Source organism: Mastomys coucha, unplaced genomic scaffold, assembly GCF_008632895.1.
Source record: "Mastomys coucha isolate ucsf_1 unplaced genomic scaffold, UCSF_Mcou_1 pScaffold21, whole genome shotgun sequence".
Classification (NCBI taxonomy): domain Eukaryota; kingdom Metazoa; phylum Chordata; class Mammalia; order Rodentia; family Muridae; genus Mastomys; species Mastomys coucha.
Window position 1 is genome coordinate 39987193 of NW_022196904.1, and position 21435 is coordinate 40008627.

At 47.0% G+C, this 21435-nt stretch overlaps 1 protein-coding gene and 1 long non-coding RNA gene across 3 annotated transcripts in view; one reads left to right on the forward strand and one right to left on the reverse strand.

Moving 5' to 3' along the window:
* The window catches only part of Nav2 (neuron navigator 2), a 654216-nt gene that overhangs the window by 54499 nt on the left and 578282 nt on the right, over positions 1 to 21435 (forward strand). The window lies entirely within an intron of this gene.
* LOC116102271 lies at positions 8781 to 12160 on the reverse strand. Its single transcript, XR_004123048.1, has 2 exons — positions 12102 to 12160; positions 8781 to 8996 (listed from the first exon to the last, which is right to left on the reverse strand). It is a non-coding gene; the product is annotated as an uncharacterized LOC116102271 (long non-coding RNA).

A 21435-nucleotide genomic window follows, 5' to 3' on the forward strand; every position in this document is an offset into this window, starting at 1 on the left:
GAGAGAGAGAGAGAGAAAGAGAAAGAGAGAGAGAGACTCATTGACAGCTCTGCTGGAGAATGTTATCTAAGAAGCCTTCAAGAACACCCTATCTACCATTCCAATCTTGGCTTCTATGAATCTGATTTTAAGTGCCTCATGGAATGAAACCAGGAAGCATTTGCTTCTATGGCCAGCTTAATTTGCATACATAATGTCCAGGGCCCATCCTGCCATCCCCTATTGCAGCATCTCCTCCTTTGGAAATCTGAGAAACACTGTGTATACAGGTTAACACTGCTGTACAATGTTTGCTAAAAGGCTTGAGCTTATGTTATGTGTCCTTACCACCACTAGAAAAAAAAAAGAAAGAAAATGTTAAAGGCTTCTAATAGAGTCCCTCTCTGAAGAAATAGCTCATACATGTGAGGATTTTATTCAGTAAGGAGGTTGGACTATGTGATAGACCATGATTCAGAGGGACTCATGAGGAAGAGATGGCTAAATTATCTTCATCTGTGCAATGGATGCCGGTTCCTCTGTCCTGTTCCAGATGGAGCCTTTGGAGGTAGGATTTGTCTAAAGGGCAAGCATGGTCTCCTGGAGTCCTGTCAGCCCCCCCTGACTGGGCAGCTGGGTGCCGACAGCCCAGATCAGGGGATATTGTTGATCTGCAGCCAAGGTGAGTCTCACAGTCACCCTGACTTATGGTGTGGCTATAGATCAGTGGCCTAGATGCATTTCTTCAAATACTGAGCGGAGATTCTAATTTCTATTCAGCCTGATCTCGGAGGATGAAGGGTCACCAGATCCCTTAGTGTCCCTGGGGGCATTGGAGTCAGGAAAAGGCACTCCTCCCTCTGAATGCTTTACAACCATCTTCCAACCTGTGGTGTGAACGGGACTCTAGGATGATGTAGGTTGCACATTCTCCATTTTGCAGATGAGAGCAGTTGCTAATGTAATTATGATGATCACCTGGATGCAAATGGCTCTGGCCTGACCCTTGGGTGGGCTAGTTGAACCAGTGTGAGCCTGATTACCTCAGTTCTTCACAGGAGGGTGGTGTAATCCTACTAGCTAGCAGGTAATCACGGTGACAGGCAGGGCTGTGTCAAGGCCAGGTCTTCTCATTAGAGCCTCTTTTGCCCTCCCTGTCAGAAGGTGAAGGTCATGGGAAGTTGGTCCTAGATTATTCTGCTGCCAAAATATCTCTAACCACAGTGCAGCCTGCCTCCAGCCGCTAGAGATCAAAACAGAGCGTAATGGGTCAAGAAAACAATCAATGTTATCAGTACTGCTGATGGCGTTTGCAGGCTGCAGCCCATGAAATATTCATTCTTCCTGTTTGTCTTTAAGGATACATTTTATATGTTAATGTACTATTGAAGATACATATAATGTTAAGTAGCTTAAGACCCACGCCTTGAAGAGGCAAATTTATTTTTCCCTGGAATAGCAGCGCAAAATGTAAAGACAAAAACCGAGTCCCACTGACGACATGAGTCAGCAGTCATGGAACCCTCCTGTCGGCTTGTAAAAGCAAGTTTTCCATTCATGTTTCAATAGGCAAATAAATAACTTATGTATGGCGTTCCCCACCTAATAAAATGTTTTACTGTCAGGTTTACTGAGCACGTTTATGAAATCACACTGTGAGGCTCAGCTTTATTTGACCTTAATGACTCAAGGGCCAGGGAGAGCTGCCTGAATCTTCAACGTTCAGGGGCAGGCGGTGGAGGGAGGAGAGCTCACAAATCAAAAGGCAAATCCGGAAGACACGGCGAAAACCACTTATGATCAGCTCAGGATGTGCCCCTGTTTTCAGGGAGCACCGTGCATACATTTGTATTCTGGGCACAAGCACAGCGTGCCCTATAGAGGAGTAGACACAATTTGTTTCTTGGTGTCTTTTATGGAACACTAACTTTTAGAAGGAATAATTTACTGCACTTTGGGGGAGGCCACAGGCCTCTGGGAAAAATGTAATCTAAACTGCGGTGTTATACTGAGGAAATGTGATCACAGTCATTCACGAGCAGAATTCTTCCTGGGATGTCAGAGGAGCCTTTGTTCCCAATGTAAGTCTTTCGGGGTCCAGTCTGCCCAGTCATCTTCAGATTCAGAAGTTCAAGTGTTGTCCTCTCGAAGTCACTAAGCTCCTGAGACATCATCCCAAGGCTACCTCTTTAACGGTTGAAAGATATTGCTAGGGAACACAGCAATGTGTTGTTAAGGTATACAGCAGTGTGTCTTCAGCACAGAGCATTAGCTCAAATCTACATGTGTCATGTATTGTGGTTGATGCTGAGTGAGCTATCGACCTTTCTAGGCTGAAACTTTCTCGTATATAAAATGAAGGCAGCATCAGCCCCTCCGTCACGGGCCTGGCTTCTGTGATGAGTGGGCTGATCCATGAAGAACTGGGAGCTTTGAAACACAGGAAGCATTTTGAGTCCCTTCAATGGACATAGAGACCAAGGCCTCTGCTACACCTTTTATATTCCATTCGCTGCCTCTTTCTTTCCCTCATTACTTTTGCCATGTGATTTATAGAACTTGAAACTACCCTGTTTACTGTTTTATTTTTGGTCCATTTGAGAATGAACAGTGGCTGCTTTCACCCAAGGTGGTTCTCGGCAGGCACACCCGGGCGCTTGCTACATAGCCATCTGCGCCAGATAAATGAGTGAGTAGCTTATACCGTGGTTTATCCATGGTGACCCGTGAGCTGGAAGAGTGTCTCCCTGCCACTGTCATCAGCCCTGCTGCCAGCTCCTTTCTTAGGCACAGGGCCCAGCACAGCAGAGGTCCTTGAGTCCTTATTTTAAGTGAATGGATGAGAGTTTATCTGGAGCAAGAGCAAGGGAGGGTGATAGACAGCACGCACTGAAAGAAGAGGGGGTCCAAAGAAGCGGAATGGTAAGGTCTAACTCGCGTCCTTCGTTCATTCCTTACTAATGCGGTGGGGTGGTGGGACTCCAGACTTCAGAGTGAGTGTAAGCCCCACTCAGCCACTCACCTAGTACAGACTTGTGGCAACTTCTCTCACTTCTCTATGTATACCCCACATCTGCAATAAAGGGTCATATCAACACCTTATAGGGCATTCTAGTGATGATGGGTTAATCTCTGCAGGAGTGACAGGCTTGGGCAGTAAGTGCTTGTCGCATATACCTGTATGAGGACCTCAGTTCAGACTGCCAACGCCTATGAGAAATGCCAAGCATGAAAGTTCACACTTATAATTCCAACAATGGGGAGGAAGAGACAGGGGCTCAAGAGCCAGCCAGTCTAGCTAAATTCATGAATTCCAGGTTTCACAAGAGACCTTGTCTCAAAAAAAAAAAATAGGGTAGAGAGGGAAATACATTGTCGACCTCTGGCCTCCACATGAGTACATACATGGGCACATGCACACACACACACACATGCACACACATGCACAACATCACTATAACAGCCATTTATTTGCCAGTCAGCAAACAGTTACTATGCATGTACCGAGCCAGGCCTCTGCAGGCTGCTTAAAATCCATAGGGAAGTCACCCACCCTCCCTTGTTGAGAGCGATGGTGCCTTGTGCAGTGGAAGCCGAAGCTCCAGAGTTGTGGTCCGTCTAAACCCAGGAGGATGCAAGTTGGGAGCCAACCTGCACAGACGTCACTGCTGCAGCTTGAACGGCGGCATTTTCATTTCAGCACAGGCTGCATTACTAATCAGATTACTTTTTTAAAAATTAATGGCATCTGTCACTTGAGCACAAATTTCAAAAGTGCCTGTCTCCACTCTTAGAAAATACTGGCTCTTAATTTTTATGCTAAATCAAGTGATCATAACCCAAGAATTTAGAGATTTTGCACTTAAAACATTGCTCTGTGATGTATTTCCTTCCAATGGATTCATGATTAAAATTTAAACTCGGTGCTCCTATTCAGTAGGCAGTCACAGAATGGAGTGGAAAATGTTTTCTTTTTTCCCCCCCTTAAATTGTAAGCAGAGTTCAGAAATGCTATCTGTCTGGTCCTCAGAACTGTAGGCAGAGCATCTGGGCCCCTCCTTCCTCTGCTCCCCTCACATTGTTGGAAGCTTCTGCAGACTTGTGAAGCAGAGAGTTCAGAGTAGGGCCTGGGACAGAGGTCACACTGGGTAACTGTCTGTCACAAATATCTTGTCCTTTGTTCGAGCATATAGGAGTGGTGTTCATTGTCCTGAAAACCCAGAATCTTGGTGCCCATAAATACTTAAGAAAAAAAAAAACAGATTTGTCCTCTAAAGGCTGCTTGGTTTAGACCACCAGTCATCCCAGGTCATGATCCCCCAGTCCTACCCCCCCCAAAAAAAAACCTCAGAAAACAAAAACAAAAACAACAACAAAAACTCAAAACAAAACAAAACAGACAAACAAAAACCAGATGTATGGGAGAAGCCTGCCAGCATATTGATGACTTTCCTCACAAATCCTGACATTGGCCTGGCTCCCTCCCTGCTCCATTCCCACCTGGCTCCCTTCTGATGCTGCTCTTTTCCCTGCTGTCCTGGCATGCTTTCCATATGAAGGGATGATTTGGAGGCTGCCATAGAGTCCACCTGTCCTGGCAATCCCTCCCTCTGCATGCCACCAGACCACCCTGACTCCACCGACTCCTGTACACTGTGTGGAAAGACCACAAAGCACAGTGTCCATGGGACAGGTGGCTCAGGTGACAGCTTTGCTCTGCCACTTTCTAGCTGTGGCACTGGGGGACTTACGATTCCTGAGCCTCGGTTCCCTCTGTCCCTGACAATGGCAGATTCTATTTTTATATTTATAATGTCTGGGCAAAAGCAGAGTAGAGGTTCTAGGGAGCAGCAACGTCTGTTCTCATGCCAAGGAGAAGCCCTAAATGTGCCTACATGTCATGGAGGAGCAATGGCACATGACTGTTATCATCTACCCCTAATCCAGAGATGGGCCCAGGAGATTAAACAAGGTCATGGGGTCAGAGTGGGAGGAGCCTGGCCGGAGGGGAACAGGATTATGCAGCTTGATGCTGCATGCAGAGAAAGAGATTCAAGGAAAGAGCTACTAGGCACCTGTGTCACAGAGAGAGGTGGAGCATACTTTACTAACTTCTGAAGTCAGCCAATCTGGTCGGACCCAAGTCTAGGTCCAGCCTGATTTTTTTTTTTTTTTTTTTTTTTTTGGAGAAGGGCACTGTTGAACTTGAGGGTGCCATGCAGCCTTTGTCTTGTGTGTGATTTGAAGGAGCATGCCTACCACTAATTAAGTAGGCTTAGATTGGTGGACCACAGTCTGTGAAATGCAACTCCTATCCAATAGCATGCAGGAAGGTTCTGGGCTATGAATGGAGAAGCCCCTGAAGAACTGCAAGATGCTAAGGCACTGTGGAGGGGGATGCTCTGCAGAAAAGGAAAGGGAAGACAGCAGCTGGTAGATAGCCCCGCGTGGTAGGGCAGATGGAGCAGGAAGGAGGCACTCTGTTGTCCAGGCTGGCCTGACCCCCACATGCTTCCTGGTACTTCCCAGGATTCCCCATTCATCAACTTACCTGTTGGCTCATATTACTATAGATCTCCTTCTTCCTTCCCCTACTGATCCTTTCTCACTAGCCAGCTTTTTGTTCCTGCTGAGTTTTACTGTTTCTACTGTGCAGTGAAGGAACAGCCTTCTTCTCTCCAAGAGTTCCCTCTCACCAGGCAGGCTGCTTTGTTCCTGCCCTAACACCCACCCAAGGAAGTGTCTACCCATCCCTGACGGACAAGGGCATTCCTTGGAACCACTTTCGCCAGTCACTCCTTATATCCATTCTCCATCCCGTGCCTCACCCTTCCCCAAGTTTCTAAAGCACGTGACAAACTCATCTTCTCCCATACTTGAGGTTAACTTCCAAATTCTCTTGCAGGGATTTTGTTTTCGAGGTTGTGTGTTTCAGCTTCCATAGCTCAGTCTCTGTTTCCTAGTGCCAGATGGAGGATCATTTGGATGAAGGCAGGAGAGGAGACGAAGGTCCTCATCTTGCTTGGCAGGCGTGTGCCCCTGTGCATGAGTGTATGTGTGTTTTTCATGGGAGTATTGCTATTTTCTACATGTACAAAATATTACTTCTGATTATTTATTGGGTCATAAGCAGCTTTGAGCATCTACTCTGAGCCAGGCACAATGTGCGATGTTGGAAGTACCACAGTACCACCAGGTGTTTCCTGCCTCCTTGTATTGCAGAAGAGCTATAGTCTGGATGGGCACTGAAGCATTGACAGTCTGGACAAACAGGGATATACCATGAAAAGCTGGAAGGCATACCAGAAATATACTAGAGAGTGGTTCAGGAAGACTTCCATCTCATCTGAGACACAGGCATGCCTGGGCCTTAGATGAAGGGGTCAAGAAAAGTGGCGAGGGCGGCAGGTACAAAGAGCGGTTGGCATTAGCTAGGTATGGGGCAGGCTGGAAGACCTTTGGGGAGGAGTGAAGTGTTGTCAGATGGCTCCAAAACATAAACACATAGTGAGGAGTTTGACTTTCTTCTCTGGTCGTGGAAGCTGGCTTTTCACAGTGATCCCAATGCTGCTGTGTGGTTGCAAAGCCAACTGTGCAGTGCTGGAACTTCTATTCATGGTTTAATGTTCTGTCCACCTGCAGCCCCCAGCACACCTTCCAACTTACTAGCCTCGCTGTCACCAGCCTCTCTCTGTTTCTGCGACTGTTTTTTTTTTTTTTCTTTTTTTTTTTGGTATGTCCCAGCGCTGTCCAATCAGCATAGTCTGGCTTAGTGAAGCTCCTGGTCTCCGGCTGGGACATGATAATGCACACTGTCCTTTGTTTCATTGTTCAAATATGTGTCTGTGATGTGGCAGGGACTGATAAGTAAAGAAAATTGTGTAGGCTCACAGCAGACATCTCATGACCTCAGGAGTCCCCCAAGATGTGCGCTCCCAGCAAATTGTCAGCAAGCCCATTTATCACTGCACTGACCTGGGACTCTGTGCACATTTCCCTATGAAAACAGCCCGGTGCCATCAGCTCCCATCTGCCCCAACGCCACCATAATGAAGCGAGCTTTAACTAACCCTGGTACCCACTGAGCAGCCCCACACAAATGGCTTTCGAGAGCCAGACATCTGCACTGGGGACTCAGCCTCTTCCTGATGGTTGGTTCGGGGGAAAGCCAACACACCCTTGATGCTTTGTTTATTTTTTTGGCTTGGGTAATTGGATAGTATTAATTATTTATGTTTTGTGTTGCAAGCAGGCAGAAAAAGGGCAGGAGGAGGAGAGACTGAAAAGGGCTAGTGGACCAACCCAGACGATGGCAAACAACCAAAATATTCTGAACCTCGGTTCCGTATGGAGAAGTGTGTGTCCCTGATCTGAAGCCAACTGCTAGAATGGTTCTTGTGGTTTCCTATAAACGTTCTGTGTTCCCACAAGATAAAAATGACATTCTGTCCCTGTGTGGGAAGCTCTTTGGACACTTCAGTTCTTCCTGCTACCTAAAACTCATTGGCCCTCCATCCTTACAACTTTGGAAAATCACACACCTTTCTTGGATGCTACTGAACACATGGTACCTGCCTATGAATTCCAGAATCTTGGGAAATACCCAGCTTATCCCCATTTCACAGGAAGAGAAACTGAAACTCAAAAGGCATTAATGCTCCATCCAAAGGAAGGGTGAGGGCAGAGATGGGAACTGAGGCCAGGCCTTGCTGAGGCTGACCGCACAGCCTTGTCTCTGAGAATGTTAATGCCCTAAACTGAAGATGAGCATCCCCAAAGCTCCAGTGCCCCTGGGGTTTAATCTGACTAGTGGGCCTGGTCAGACACATAGCTGGGAAGTTCCCCGATGGTCTCTATTTATGCATTGTGAAGCTAAAGGTTGCTTCGTTAATTACACAGAGAAAATAAGGGGTTCTTGGAGGATCAGTGGCAAAGTGACTCCAATTAAACCCTTAATGAGTACATTAAGCTATGTAAATCACATGTCTTCCTTTCTCCCTCTGGGACATTGCTTCCCTTGGTGAGCAAATCCTTGGCCCAGCATCAGCTGTGCCTTTAGGAAGCTCAGGAGATGGGTTCATTCTGCAAATGCACCAGGCCCAATGAGATTGGAGAGGCTAAAAGGAAGGAAGGAAGGAAGGAAGGAAGGAAGGAAGGAAGGAAGGAAGGAAGGAAGGAAGGAAGAAAGGGTGGGTCACATCTCTCTCGACCCGCAAAAAAGACGCGACTCCTTGAGCTCCCCTTCCAGCAGTTTTTAATCAGGATCCTTGAAAAACTTCTTCTGACTGACCTTGGGGTGGGAGTGGGGGGGAAGCCCATGCAGACTTAAGTACTCCTGCCCAACCAACCCCTGGGAGCCACGTAGGTACAGCAGATAGGCCACTCTTGTGCGCAAGCAGGTGCGACTGACAAGCACAGCCAATTAAGGACTTGCTTGTCATTGAGAGCACTTGCTGTCGGGCTAGCGGAAGGCGGGAGCCTGCGCCATCTTTAAAACTCGGCACACCGCAGCTCTCCACAAGGAAGGAAGGAAGGAAGGAAGGAAGGAAGGAAGGAAGGAAGGAAAAGGAAAGAAAGAAAGAAAGAAAGAAAGAAAGAAAGAAAGAAAGGAAGGAAGGAAGGAAGAAAGGAGGGAGAGAGAAAGAGAGGGGGAGGAAGGGAGGAGGTAGAGAGAGAAAGGGAGGGAGGGAGAGAGAGAGGGAGGAAGTAGAGAGAGAAAGGGAGAGAAATGAAGGGAGGGAGGGAGGAAGGAAGGAAGGAAGGAAGGAAGGAAGGAAGGAAGGAAGGAAGGAAAGAAGGCATTTGGCATTCTCTGATTCTTTCTTACTTATGGCTTCTGAATTAAACAAATCAGAAAGATCCATGCAGGCCTTGTCACCGCAGTGGCTCTTGAACAGGGAGATTGGCTTTCCTTTTCTTTGCGCTCCTCTTCTCCCCCCAGTTCACTGTGGTGGCTGAAGTCTAGAAGCCTGACTTGTGCCTTGTGGAATTTACTGGCTCCTGGTTGGCTGGAGGACCTGGGAAGGGTTCAGAGGAAAAGCAGAAATGAGATGCATGGCTCCCCTGCCTAAATGGAGGAGCTGTGAACAGTGCAGTTCAGAGAGCATCTGACTCTCCTTGAGTCCAGGAAGCCTGTCCTCCCTCCCTTCCTGCCTCTGTCACCCACATGCACGTATCCAGAGTCCCTGTGGCACCCTGTACCCTGGGCTCCTGTTCTAGCTCTGACCTTTACTATTTAATTTACTTTTCTCCAAAGCCTGGGAGGCAAAAGCCAAGAGGGGCCACTCACTCACTCAGAGCACTACAGCAACTGCCACAGGTCAGCTCCCAAATCAACTTGATATTTTTACTGGACTGGGGAGGAGGAGAGTGATGGAGTGCTTGGGCCTGAACTGGGAGTGATGAGAACTCTAGTGAGATAGAAGGAGGAGGCTGGCTGGGCTCTGCCAGGAAGCTCTCCTATTTGGCTGCATGGGAGACAAGACCCTACAGAGAAAGGCCCCAGGATGGAATTCCCTGCCCGAGAACCCTCTGCACAGGACTGGCTTTTCTACCATCACTGTCTTGCTTTGGTTCAGAAGGAGTACATGTGGGGGGGGGGGGGGGGGGGGGGGGGGGGGGGGGGAGGAGTGATCTAACGCAGTAAAGAGGAACTTTCCAGAGCTACACAACAGGTGGGGACAGTCATGGCTGCCAATAAAGCTGTCTGGCCCTGCACCCCTCATCTGGGCCCCCTCTCCACTTCATCTTCCTTTTCATTGGGGACGTCAGAACCTTGACCTGACCCATGAATGATTTCCATTTCAGACCGGCCTCATTGTACATGCAACATGTTTAACCAGAGTCAAGTGTGCCAAGGCACCATGTGAAGCACTTGAAATACACTTTCTCCTCATATCAACTCCCTTGGGGAGATATTATTATCCCTATCTTAGCATTAAGAAAATAGGGTCCCAGAGAGGTGGATCAACCTACACAAGGCCACAGAGCCTTGGTTGAGCTGGGATGAAAACCTAAGGACTGACATCCAGAATCTTCTACCCTGGCCACAGCCCCATGTCAACATTTCCAGTCCAGTCACTCCTAGGTAGGTAATTTTCAGTGTTCTTTCTGTTTAAAAAAAAAAAGAAGAAAGAAAGGCAAGTAGGAGATGCTTAAAGACAGCCAGCAGGTGGGGCAGCAGGCAGTAGAGCTGCTGTTGGATGGTGAGGACCCTAGACCATTCTTCCCTTAACTTGCAAACTGCAAATCACTGGATGTGTGCTACTGGGTACTCAGTACAAACCATACTAGGGTAGGGGTTTCTGTGGGGGTTTATGTTTGAGGAGTGTCACAATAGAGAGTAAGGGAACAAAAGAGGGTCCATGTGTGGTAGAATTGAGGGGGCAGTAGAGCCTGGTCGATAAGAGAGAAGGCTTCCACTCCACATTTAGTTGACTTAAATCTGGCTCCACCACAGGTCATCTCTGTCTTGGATTCCTCATCTATAAAACGGGGTTATCTCACATCAAGATCTAGCTCTCTGTTCACCTTTTAACGTGGTGCAGCATAGAAATTCTGCTTCTACTGCCTCCAGACAGGGTCAGTAATGAATAATTCTGATTTTCCAGAGATACAGACAGGTGGATGGGATCTTAACAAGTGGTGTGATGGAATGAACGTGGGGTGCCTCACTCAGGCTAGCTCCATTCTTAGCTGACCAAGAACTCTGTCCACAATGAGGCTAACGCCTTCTGTCTAAGGAGGACCTGGTGTTGAGCTCCTTGTGTCCTACAATATTCTGATCCACTCATTTGCAAGTTATTTTGTACCAAGTTGCTGTTTGGAAAATCAGATCATCCATCAGTGGCCCAGCCACCTCACCACCTCCATCCACGTTTCTAGTTCCATGTGGAGTCTTTCTGTGGAGATGACTTCCCTGCCTGACTTGAGCAGAGCAATGTGCTCTGGTTATCAGACTGTATTTCTGACCCTAATAAGATTGATGAATCAGGAGCTATTTTATCCAAGGATCAGCAGTCACCATTAAAATTCAAGTGATCAACTTAAATTAAGAAGCAACTGAACTCCCTTATGTCTATTTCCTAGAGACATTCATTCAAGAAGCTGGTGTTTCCCACCATTCTTGGAAAAAGACCCTTAGGGTCTTTTCCCACTGCTTTATTAAAAAATACCCTAAGAACAGCACCTTAGGTTGGGAAAGGTTGTATTTGGTTCATGATTCCTGGTTACAGTCATTTCTTGTAGGGTAGTCAAAGCAGCAGGAAACTGAAACAGCTAGTCCCATTACATTCATAGTCAAAAAGAGAGCAATGAATTAATGCATGCATGCTGTTGCTCAGCTCAATTTCTCTACTCATATAGGCAAGGATCTCAAGCCTAGGGAATGGTGTTGCCTGAGATGGATAAATCCACATCTATTAGCATAACTAAATCAGTCTCTCCTAGTCATCTTAGAGGCTCATTGCTAAGATGACTCTAGAATGTCAGGTTGGTGATTAAAACAAACCATCGCAGATCTTCTGCTCTCCTCTCTAGTTTCTTCTGTCCCTCAATTTGTCTCTTTCTCTTCTTATTCTCTGCCCCTTTAATTTGTGTGTGAACTCCTGGCCTCTCTCCTGGCAAGTGAGTCTCATTTCTCTTTGAAAGGGAGGGAGGCCACAAGGAATGTGAACATGGATCTTGTCCCAGTAGGGGAATGTAGATATAAACACTGATACACAGAACAACAGGCTTCTGCCCCTCACTCATCCTCCACTCCTCTCTACTGAGAGAAGCGGGGGTGCCTAGCCTGTCACAGGCATTCCAGGAAAGCTATGAATGTGGCAAGATTGGTCTCTGCAGGTAAGGAATGAAGAAGAAAGAGGATGTGCAGGTGTAAGACGACTTGTTTGCTCACTGAGCCTTGTTCTCAGTGCTCTACTTGGGTTCCAGGTTACAAGGTTTTTAGCAATGAAGAGAATTGCAAGGCCTGGTGAACAGAGCAACGTGAGATCAAACTCTGCTTCCACAGGTCTGAAACTCAGGGAACCTGAATTGGCAATATCCAGGAGTATTGGCAGGCCTCAATTAGACAGAGACGATCAGACTGCCCCCCACCACCACCCCTTACTTGTGCTTACAGACAAGAGGCTTCTCGAGCATGGCCTGTGGACATCACTGCAAGGTTCATAGAAACCAGATGGCTCCACCCTCCTTCACCCTGGCTCCAAGATTCAGTAAGGCCACACACACTAAATGATGCCACAATGGCTGCACTGTGACAATCTCCATAGGACCTTCCAGCTGATTTTAACCCCATAAGTTCACTGAAGCCCCTGAAGTACAGGGAGTTGGAGGACTTTCTAGGCTGCCAGAGTGTATTCTTCATTCGAGTTCCAGCAAGAATACTTCCATACCCTTGTTGCTGGGATTCAGCTTTCCAGCCTCCTACATTAACAGACCCCAGAGATGAGACCAAGAGTTGTTTTTAATTTTTGTGGCTGGGGTATCTTTTGTAAGTCTCTTCCTGCTTTCACATTTATTATGTATTAGAAGGCTCTTCAGTCAATGTCAGGGTGCTCTGAGGTTGTCCTAATGGATAGAGACTTGGGACAGGATCCATGGAGCCTCTTACCTCCTTTTGGAGTGGGGAAAGCACTGAGGTGGAGTTTATTCATGAGCATAGGCTTGTGTTTGGTCCTACCTGCTGAGGGCATCTTTACTCTTCCTCATAACTGAGACCCTATTACTTACTGAGGCATCTATGCAGTCAGAAGGACAGTTACTGCTACTATACTCATAAAGGTAGTCCTAAGGACATTGAGGAGTCATGCACCTGAGGTCATTAGGTTATAACTCTTTCCTAAGCATGGCAAGGACCTGTGTCTGCTCCAAGACCTTTAACTTCCTGGCACTGAGTTCAGTGATGGAAACCAAGTAGTTTCCATAACTGCTCACCTGCCTTCAGTCTATGGGTGTTTCTTGTTAGTAGGAGCTGAAGATGAGCAACAGATGAGGTGCCCAGTGTGCCTGTTTTCGGGAAGTTGACAGTCCGTGGGAATTGCCACCCAAAGAAGTCATCAATGGAGTAAGTGCACCACACGCAGGTGCTGTGATGCTTATACCACAAGGACTGCACTTTTCTCTCAGCTTTCATGAAACTCTGCTGAAAATGTGTTCTCTGGAATAAAAAGCCATGGGAGAAATGGGCAGAGGTGAGGCAGGAAGGGGAGGCAGTAGCTGATTATTCCCTGTGGGCCTGGCAGACCCTTGAGAGATACTGGGCATTTTTGAAGAGTCACTCAAAACCATCAAAGGGATTTGTGTCTGCTGGGCTGAGGAGTAGCCACAGTGGAGACAAGAAGACAGGAGGAGGGTGGTTACCTGGCTATCGGCAGTAGCAATAGGCAGTGAGCTGCACACGAATCCCAGGAATAGACGCTTTGAAGACATGATGGATGGACCTTTGAGTGGCAAGGGAGAGAAGAGACCCCCACTTCTACACACAGTAGAAGTTCAGAAAGCGTTCACGTGCCTAAGGCATTTGATGCAGATACATGAGTAAGGGATCTGTGTCCTGGTGGTTTGGGGTCATTGGCCCTGGGTGACACTGTGCTGGCATTTGGGTACCCCTTGCCCTTTTTCATGGCCTTGTCTATGAGCTGCCCTGCCTCCTCTGCCAATTTTGTAAACATTCCATGTTTGGCAATCATTTGCAACTTTATTATTATCTTTGGAAGCCAGGCACCACAGGTGAGCCTCATCATAAGCTCTCTGCAGAGAACCGCCATGTACTATTAGTAAGTGGGGAAATGTGTCAGATACAGAGGAATCTTCCAATATGGCTTTTGCTGGAGTGTGGGCAGGGCTTGTTTCCCAGCTGGGGACACACATCAGGACCACTGAGAAAGGAGGTCAGCCCAGCAATTGCCTGCTCTACCCTCTGCACTCTAGTTGGCAGGCGGAAGAGGCCACAGCAGGTGAAACTCCAGGCCCTTCTGCTCAATCCAATAGGAAAGGAAAAGAATAAAACAGAAAACACTATAAAAACAGAGTGTGAATCCTTTAGAATCCAGGGATTCAGAGTCTGAACATAAATCAACTATATCTTAGCAATCCTTTATGTTTATGCCTGTGTGTATGTATGTATGTGTGCATGTTGGTTTGTGTTCATGTGGGTATACATATGTATATTGATGCATAAGGTCAACCTCTGCTGTCATTTCTCAGGAGCCATCCATTTTGATTTGTTCCTAGAACAGGGTCTCTAGTTGGCCTATAGCCCACTAAGTAGGCTGGTCTGGCTGGCCTTGGAGCCACAGGGACCTGTTTGTACCTCCCCAGCACTGGAATTCTAAGGACCCCATGATGTCTCAGTTTTAAAAATGGCTTCTGGGAATTGTAGTCTTCATGCTTATATGACAACCATTTTACTGAGCTACCTCTCTAACTCCTCTGAGCCATATTTTGTGCCAAACATAACCGTAGATAAGGCTGTCTAGTAACTGAAAATATACAGGGATGTATAATAGCAATGCTTGCAGTGGTTGCACTTTTCTTGAGGACAGGGATTGATTCTGGTTCATTTCTGTGATCTCCAAAGTTTGTACATGACTGCAGAGAAGGGGCTCAATAAGTTCTTGCTAAACAGATGGATAGATCGATGGTTCATGAGTCTAATTTACGAACAAATAGATGGCTGGTATGCTTAGGTGCAGGGAATCCCAAACAGTAAAACATGTCTGTAAAGCATGTTTGTCAAAGCCAAGCTGGTGTCCTCAATTCATCCTGAGACTCCAGCCTCTAACAGCAGAGTCTTCACAACAATGTGCCTCCCTTTGTATTTGAGTTACTGGGTGATCTTGGCTCAGTTTCCGCTTGGACCACATTGGGCAAGATTTTCCATTTGTTGACAAACTTGGTTTTGAAACTGATCATTCCAAGTGCATTTCAAATGGAAGGGGCAGCAGAGTTTGTGTACTCCAACAACTTCTGCCCAGAAATGAGTGCCTTCCTTGGTCTGCTGGAGGGGCAGATAGGTGAGCAAGGCCCTGGGGAAGGGCTTAGCAGAGGGAGGAAAAGTCTGGGAACGAGAATAGACTCTAAGGCACACCAGAGGGTCTGAAAGTTGGTTTTTGTTTTGCTTTGCTTTGTTTTTAAACCATTCTGTTGCTTCTTCCGTTGGATAGCTTAGGCTTGCCGGGAATTCCCTGTAGGTAGTGGTGGCCACAAGCTTGTCATGCTCCTGTCTTGGGATCCTGAGTGCTGGGATTCTGTGCTATCACACCTGAGATGACTGGGATACTTTTCCAGTCTTTCCACTCTTTTGTTCTGTAGACATTCGTGGCCTGTGCTGAACACAGTGGGCCCCAGGGAACACAGAGGTGAAGGAAACACAGCCTTACTCTGAGGAATTTACCACCCAGAACATTATTGGGTAAGAGGCTTGAGAATGTTTGGTGTTGTAAGGGGAAATGAATTGAGCTGCTACAGTTTTGGACTGGAACTTTTGACTTTGACTTTTGACTTTGTTTTAAGTGGCAAGAACAGAAATCAGGTGTCTGGTCTGTACCAGGCGCAGTGCATGCTGTCTTGGTTAGCTCTTAGACACATCTGTGGAAGTCGGGTCTTAGGAGAGGAGCTCAAAGGTGGAATGTTCCTGGCAACATCAGCTTAGCTCCAGACTTTATCTTCCTGTTGTCTCCAGCTGTTCCAGTCTGGGAGCAGACAGCTAGGAGTAAGCTGAGCCTGCCTGACCAAGCTCTGCACACCCTCCACCCCCAAGCCATCCATGAGTCTGCAGAGACATATGGGGCCAGAGACAACTTTTGACTTCTTCTTGCTTGTGATGGACCATTTGTGGTCTGTAAGCAGCTGGGTATTTCTCTAGAGTCTGAGACTTGAGCTGACAGTGACTGGATAGTACCATTCTTGCTGTGACCTGGTACCCCCTCCAAAGACACCATGTTGATAAAAGACTTCTAAAACCACGGAAAGTCCATTCTTGGGGTCAGGGGACAACTTGAAAAGGGGCTACATCCCACAATGTAATAGGCTAATGTTTGCAGGATCTCAGCTATTCATTCTGAGATACTTTGGTGGCAAATTAGACATGCAGAATCTTGAGCTCTGATCTTATTCAATTTTTAATTAATTTTCATGTAATAAGCTGTAAGCACATTAATATCAATGAGCTACTTCCTGCAGTGTGGCTAGCATATGGCTTTCAGGAGCCAGGGGTATTGTTTTTCCCTTTATTTGGGTTGAATAAAGATTACTGATTCTCTAAGTATTATTTTCTGACTTCTTTTGGGGGATAGAAGAGAGTAATTAATTAATCCAGCACACTTAGGTTGAAATGTCACTGGCGTTTATTTGGGAGCAACAAGAAGACTCATCTTCTTGCATGCAGGACTCATCCAAGATTGAGCTGGCAGAAGGTAAAATTTACTTCCAGTTCTAAGTGGACAAATGCAGAATCTGTAACCAAATGAGCAACAAGCTCTGGAACACGGTTAGTTCAGTATTGTGATGAGAGGTCTGAAGAAAGATTCTAAAATGAAGATATTTAAAGTATTCGTGTAGCATGCTATGCCTAGATACCAAGATCCTGCCTGGCCCCATCCTTTCTTGAGGCAGATGTGCTATCTCCACTTGAGCATCTCTGATGCACAGATATGATGTACGCCCGTATCAGGGAGACAGCCATCCAGGATGAAGTGTAGAACACAAGAACAGCGGCAAGCCTCAAGTAGAGCTCCAGATCCACATCCAACTCATCAGCGACGACATCACTCGTAGCAGAGTTACAAAATGGATACTTTTGAGCTAGATCTTTACGGGTGAATAGAATTTAGATATAAAGGAAATAGCAGTCATTCCTGGAGAAAGGAACAATGCAGACAGGGTCACCAAATCCAAGGAAATTTACCAGCATGCTTTTCTTTCCTCCAGCCAGATGGGTGTCTTATTTGTCTGTCACCTCCCTGCCTTCCATGCAGGCGTCTTATGCCAATCAGCCAGCACTCCTGACACTAGCAAGGCTGGGACCCAGAAGAGTCTTTATGGCAGCCAGGCCTCCTAGGGTCAGGTCTTGTGCGCAACCTATGTATCGTGGACCGTTATGTCCCAGAGTCACTAAGAATCGTGCCACAGCAGCAGAGCACCGAGGTGCAACTAGCATGAAGTGCTGACGTTGGCATCAGGGATGAGTCTGGATAATGGAAGTTTATGCAGGAAATCTCTTTGGTTTGACCTTTCTTGAGTCTGAGTTATTCTTCCCCTTGATGGATAGAGCATAAGATCCCTATCAAATCCCCTTTTGATGATTGAGAATATTAAGGCACTCCAGACCTGTAAGCCTGAACCTCAGTTCCCAAGACAGTCAAGATCATGAAGTCTTCGGAAAACTATCGCCCTAAGCCCTTGGTGAGACTGGTTTCTTGTCTTCAGGCTTTCTGTCTCTTGAAAAGAGAGAATCAGGGCTGTAGAGAGCGTCTCCGTGAAGTCACAGAGAACTTAGACTAAGCTAGGTCTGATAAACTGAAGTAGCTTTATTTCAGAGATGTGCTATTTTGATGACTCTAGCTCAGAGACTCGAGTAAGTGATGAGAGGAAGCACAGATTGGATTTGGCTCGCTCCATCAGTGTGGTTTTCAGCAGAATTTGCAGCTTCCTGTTTGGCATCTCCAGTCTTCATTGCATCCATCCCATGAGACCGAGTTGACTGGACCCTGATCTAAAGTTAAAGGTTGTTCTTCCCCCAAAGAGCCCACAGGATTCTCAAGGTAGGAGCTGGGATGCTGCCCCCGTGGCTAGCTGTGTCTGAAGGATTCCGAATAAATCAATCAAGATTTACCTTGACAGAAAAGACAGTTGACCTCCTTGCTCTAATCCCTGGCTTTCAGCAGCATTCTCTGCCAAGGACAACAGCATCTGCCCACAAGTGGTTCCACACTGACAAATAGGGATGGTCAGCTGGATTGTAGCATCTCTCACAATGGACTGCCCAAGAGAGGACTGTGATTCTGGAAGAGGAGGGGGAAGCAGAGAGACCATGGGCAGGCAGCAAGAAGCTCTTTGCAGCCTCAGCATGGATGGTCTAATCGCTTTTTGTTTTCTCATTAATTTGTTCAGTCTTCTTCCAACTGTGCTATCAGCAGGACCTTCATGTCCCCGCTGAGGGCTGTGCCCCTCCCCCATTATTGAGAAATCAGATGATTGACTCAGTGCAAAGGGCCAGTCATACCTTCTCCTCTAATCAGTGGAGGAGGCAGATCTTGGTGAGCTCACTGCTGCTTCACACAGAGCAGCTGGTTAAGACTGGTTTAGAGCCCAGTGTGGAGGCACATGCCATAACCCACCGTTTGGGAGGTAGAGGCAAGAGGAGCAGGGGTTCAAGGCCAGGCTGGGTTACATGAGACTCTAAAAACAAACTAAAAATGAAAATGATGCAAGGCTGCTTTAGGCATCAATCACACTGGATCTGAGGATTAAAGGAGAACACAAATTAAATTCCTGGCATGAGCTTGCTACAGTGTTGCAGAGATAGCCAGCAGCAGTCAGCCTTCTCCCCCAACACCCACCCACTACCCACCCCTACTTCTAAACTTTCTTTGATGAAGTCGACACAATCTAAGATAAGACAGTGTAAGGCCATGGTCCCCAACCTTTCCAATGCTGCCACTAATGCAGTTCCTCCTTTTGTGATGACCACCCCCTTAATCGTAAAATTATTTTGTCCCTATTTCACAACTGTAATTTTGCTACTGTCATACATCATAATTTAAACATCCAATATACAGGATATCTATGATGCACCACAGAGGTTGTGACCCACATGTTGAGAAACACTGGCCTAAGGGAACCCAAGCTGGGGTTCCTCGGTTCAGGTCTCCCCTACCCTGTCTTCGGAAAAAGTCTTGGGTGGGTGGCTACTCTTCTCCTACAACAGGGAGTGGCAACCAAGCATGATGAGGTATGCCTGTATTCTCAGCTCTGAGACCAAAATAGCAAGTTTACTAGTTCAAGGCCAGCCTGGGCTGTGTATGTGGAGCCTGTTTAAAAAGAAAAGAAAAGGAAAGGAAAGGAAAGGAAAGAAAAGAAAAGAAAAAAAGAAAGTTTATAAAAATGGAAATGGCAGTGTGTTGAGACTTAGTTGGGTTCCAGTGAGAGCCTAGTACTGCATATAAGGCTCTGTGTGGCTCCTAGCTCCTCTGTCCTACAGCTTCTGGAATTACTGAGGACACTGGTAGTTAGACATTTATCCTAATTACAGAAGAATGATGTGCTGAGGTTGGATATCAACTTAGATTTGGACAAAACTGATTCTTCTTTAGAACCCAGGTGTTCATGTGGCTGGAGAGATTGGTCAGTGGTTAAGAGCATTGAATGCTCTTGCAGAAGGCTTGGGTTTGGTTCCCAGCATCGCTATAGTGACTATCCATGCTATTAGGAGCTGGGTAAGAACAGAGAGGCAAGGCTCTAGGTCAGATCCTTGCTTATTTCCAGTTCCTTGTACAAGACTCTTGCTGGTGAGTGAAATGGGTATGGGTAATAATGCATTTTTTATCTGGTAGTTCTTGGCATCACCATGGGTGCCAGGTCCTTGTAGCAGCCCCTGTGTTCACTCTTCAGCCAACCTATCAACACCAACAGAAGTTCCCTCAGACTAGAAGCCAATGGATTTGGACTCCAGCTGTGACCCTGCTGTCAGCCCAAGCAACTGGACTCCAGTCTTTCTGTACCCTGGTTCTGGCCCCTGTACTATCTCATGAGGATGCTGTGTCATAACACTCCAATCTCTTCATTTCTGCTGCTGTAAAAATCTCTTAACTCTGAGGTTACAAAAGTTGGGCTTACACATCGATGGCACCTGGAGGTAGGAATACCATTGGCTGAACACAGCCACATTCCAGATGCTGTTACACACTGATACCATGTTTTCCAAAACTTCTCCAGAAGGTAGGAACTACATTTTTTTTTAACACAGGAGATATCTGAGGCTTGGGAAAACTGGGTTCTGAGTTCATGTGACCAGACTCTCAAGTAGCCAGAACTCAGCATGGTCTGTAAGGAAGGCACACGCTGCAGCATGGTCTGGAAGGAAGGCACACACTGCTTTTTCCCAACCCTCCTCCCTGTTGTGTGTACCATTTCGGGGCCCCTTCAGGAAAAGCAGCAGCAGCAGCCTCAGCTTGAGTCATTGAGAGGCTAGCCCATCCAACTGAAACTTGAATGTCACGTTCACCTCACAGCTTCACCTCTCTAAGCATAGCATGGGTGGGGAGATCAGGCTGGCCCACCTGTCTTTTAACTCTGCTCTTCCTTGCTGGCCACCTGTTCCTTGAGTACCTAAACCCTGCTCATTGGGACCATTCAGGAAACAAAGGAAGGGACAGAGTCCTCAGCACATGTCTCATTCTCTTTGAATTATTGTTGTCAGGGCAGTATCCCAAGGTCATCCCATCAAATGAGATACCTGGAACATTCTTTGCGATCCTCCACTCTGTTTCTTCCCTGTTGACGTTCCCACCTCCGGCCACCAAATAATCTGCTGTCCATCTCCTGTCCCCTCCCACATAGCCTGCATAGGCTGAGTACTTTGACAGTGCGCTGCTGGTCCAGAGGATGGTTGCATGCTTGCCCTGCAGATGACCCCACCCTCTCATCCCGCCATCACATGCATGGGCAGTTGTATCTATTTACATATACTCTCAAATCCTGAGCCTCAAGATCCCACACTGCTGGCTTGGTCTACCCGATGAACAGAAGGGATTGTTTCTATAAATCTCTAGAACTCATGCATGTGCTTGCATGTCATTACATGTCCTTATATGTCCTTCCAGGCTCCTCCTCTTCCAGGCTCTCCGACTTCTGTGTGTCTCACAGTGCACCCTAAGGCTGATAAGAGATGGGGTACAACATGGTCTGCTTTCTTTGTCCCATTTTTCTACAGATGTCTTCAGAAGGTCTGACTCCTCCTGCATCCTCCTCTGATAGAGTCTGAGGATAAGCTTGGCTATCTTCCAGAATGTGCTGTTGAGCTTGCATAGCTACGTAAAGCATCTCTCAATGACTTGTGATCCCTGCTATCCCTTATCTCTAGCTTGGGGCTCAAGCCAGGATTAAAATAGGACAAGAAAACTGTCTTCATGTCCTGTTAAAGTTTTACAATGTGTTTCTGCTCTGTTGAGTTGTATTAAAAGCAGCATGGATACACATGGGCGTCTTACCTTCTGCCCGGAAACTACCAGCAGCCAGGTCTCAGTGTTCCAGAGATTACTGCTTCCTTCCTGGAGCCAGGCTGCATGGGGCTCACTGAAACCTAGGGTGGGAAACAGTAAGGTGGGCCATGGCTCCCTGGAGCAGGCAGGTCAGGATCTGTGCCACATGTAATAACTGCTGGAGCTGTGTGTGTTGGGGTTGAGGGATGGAGGTGACTACCTCAACCTGCCCGGGAGGAGGCCCATGGGA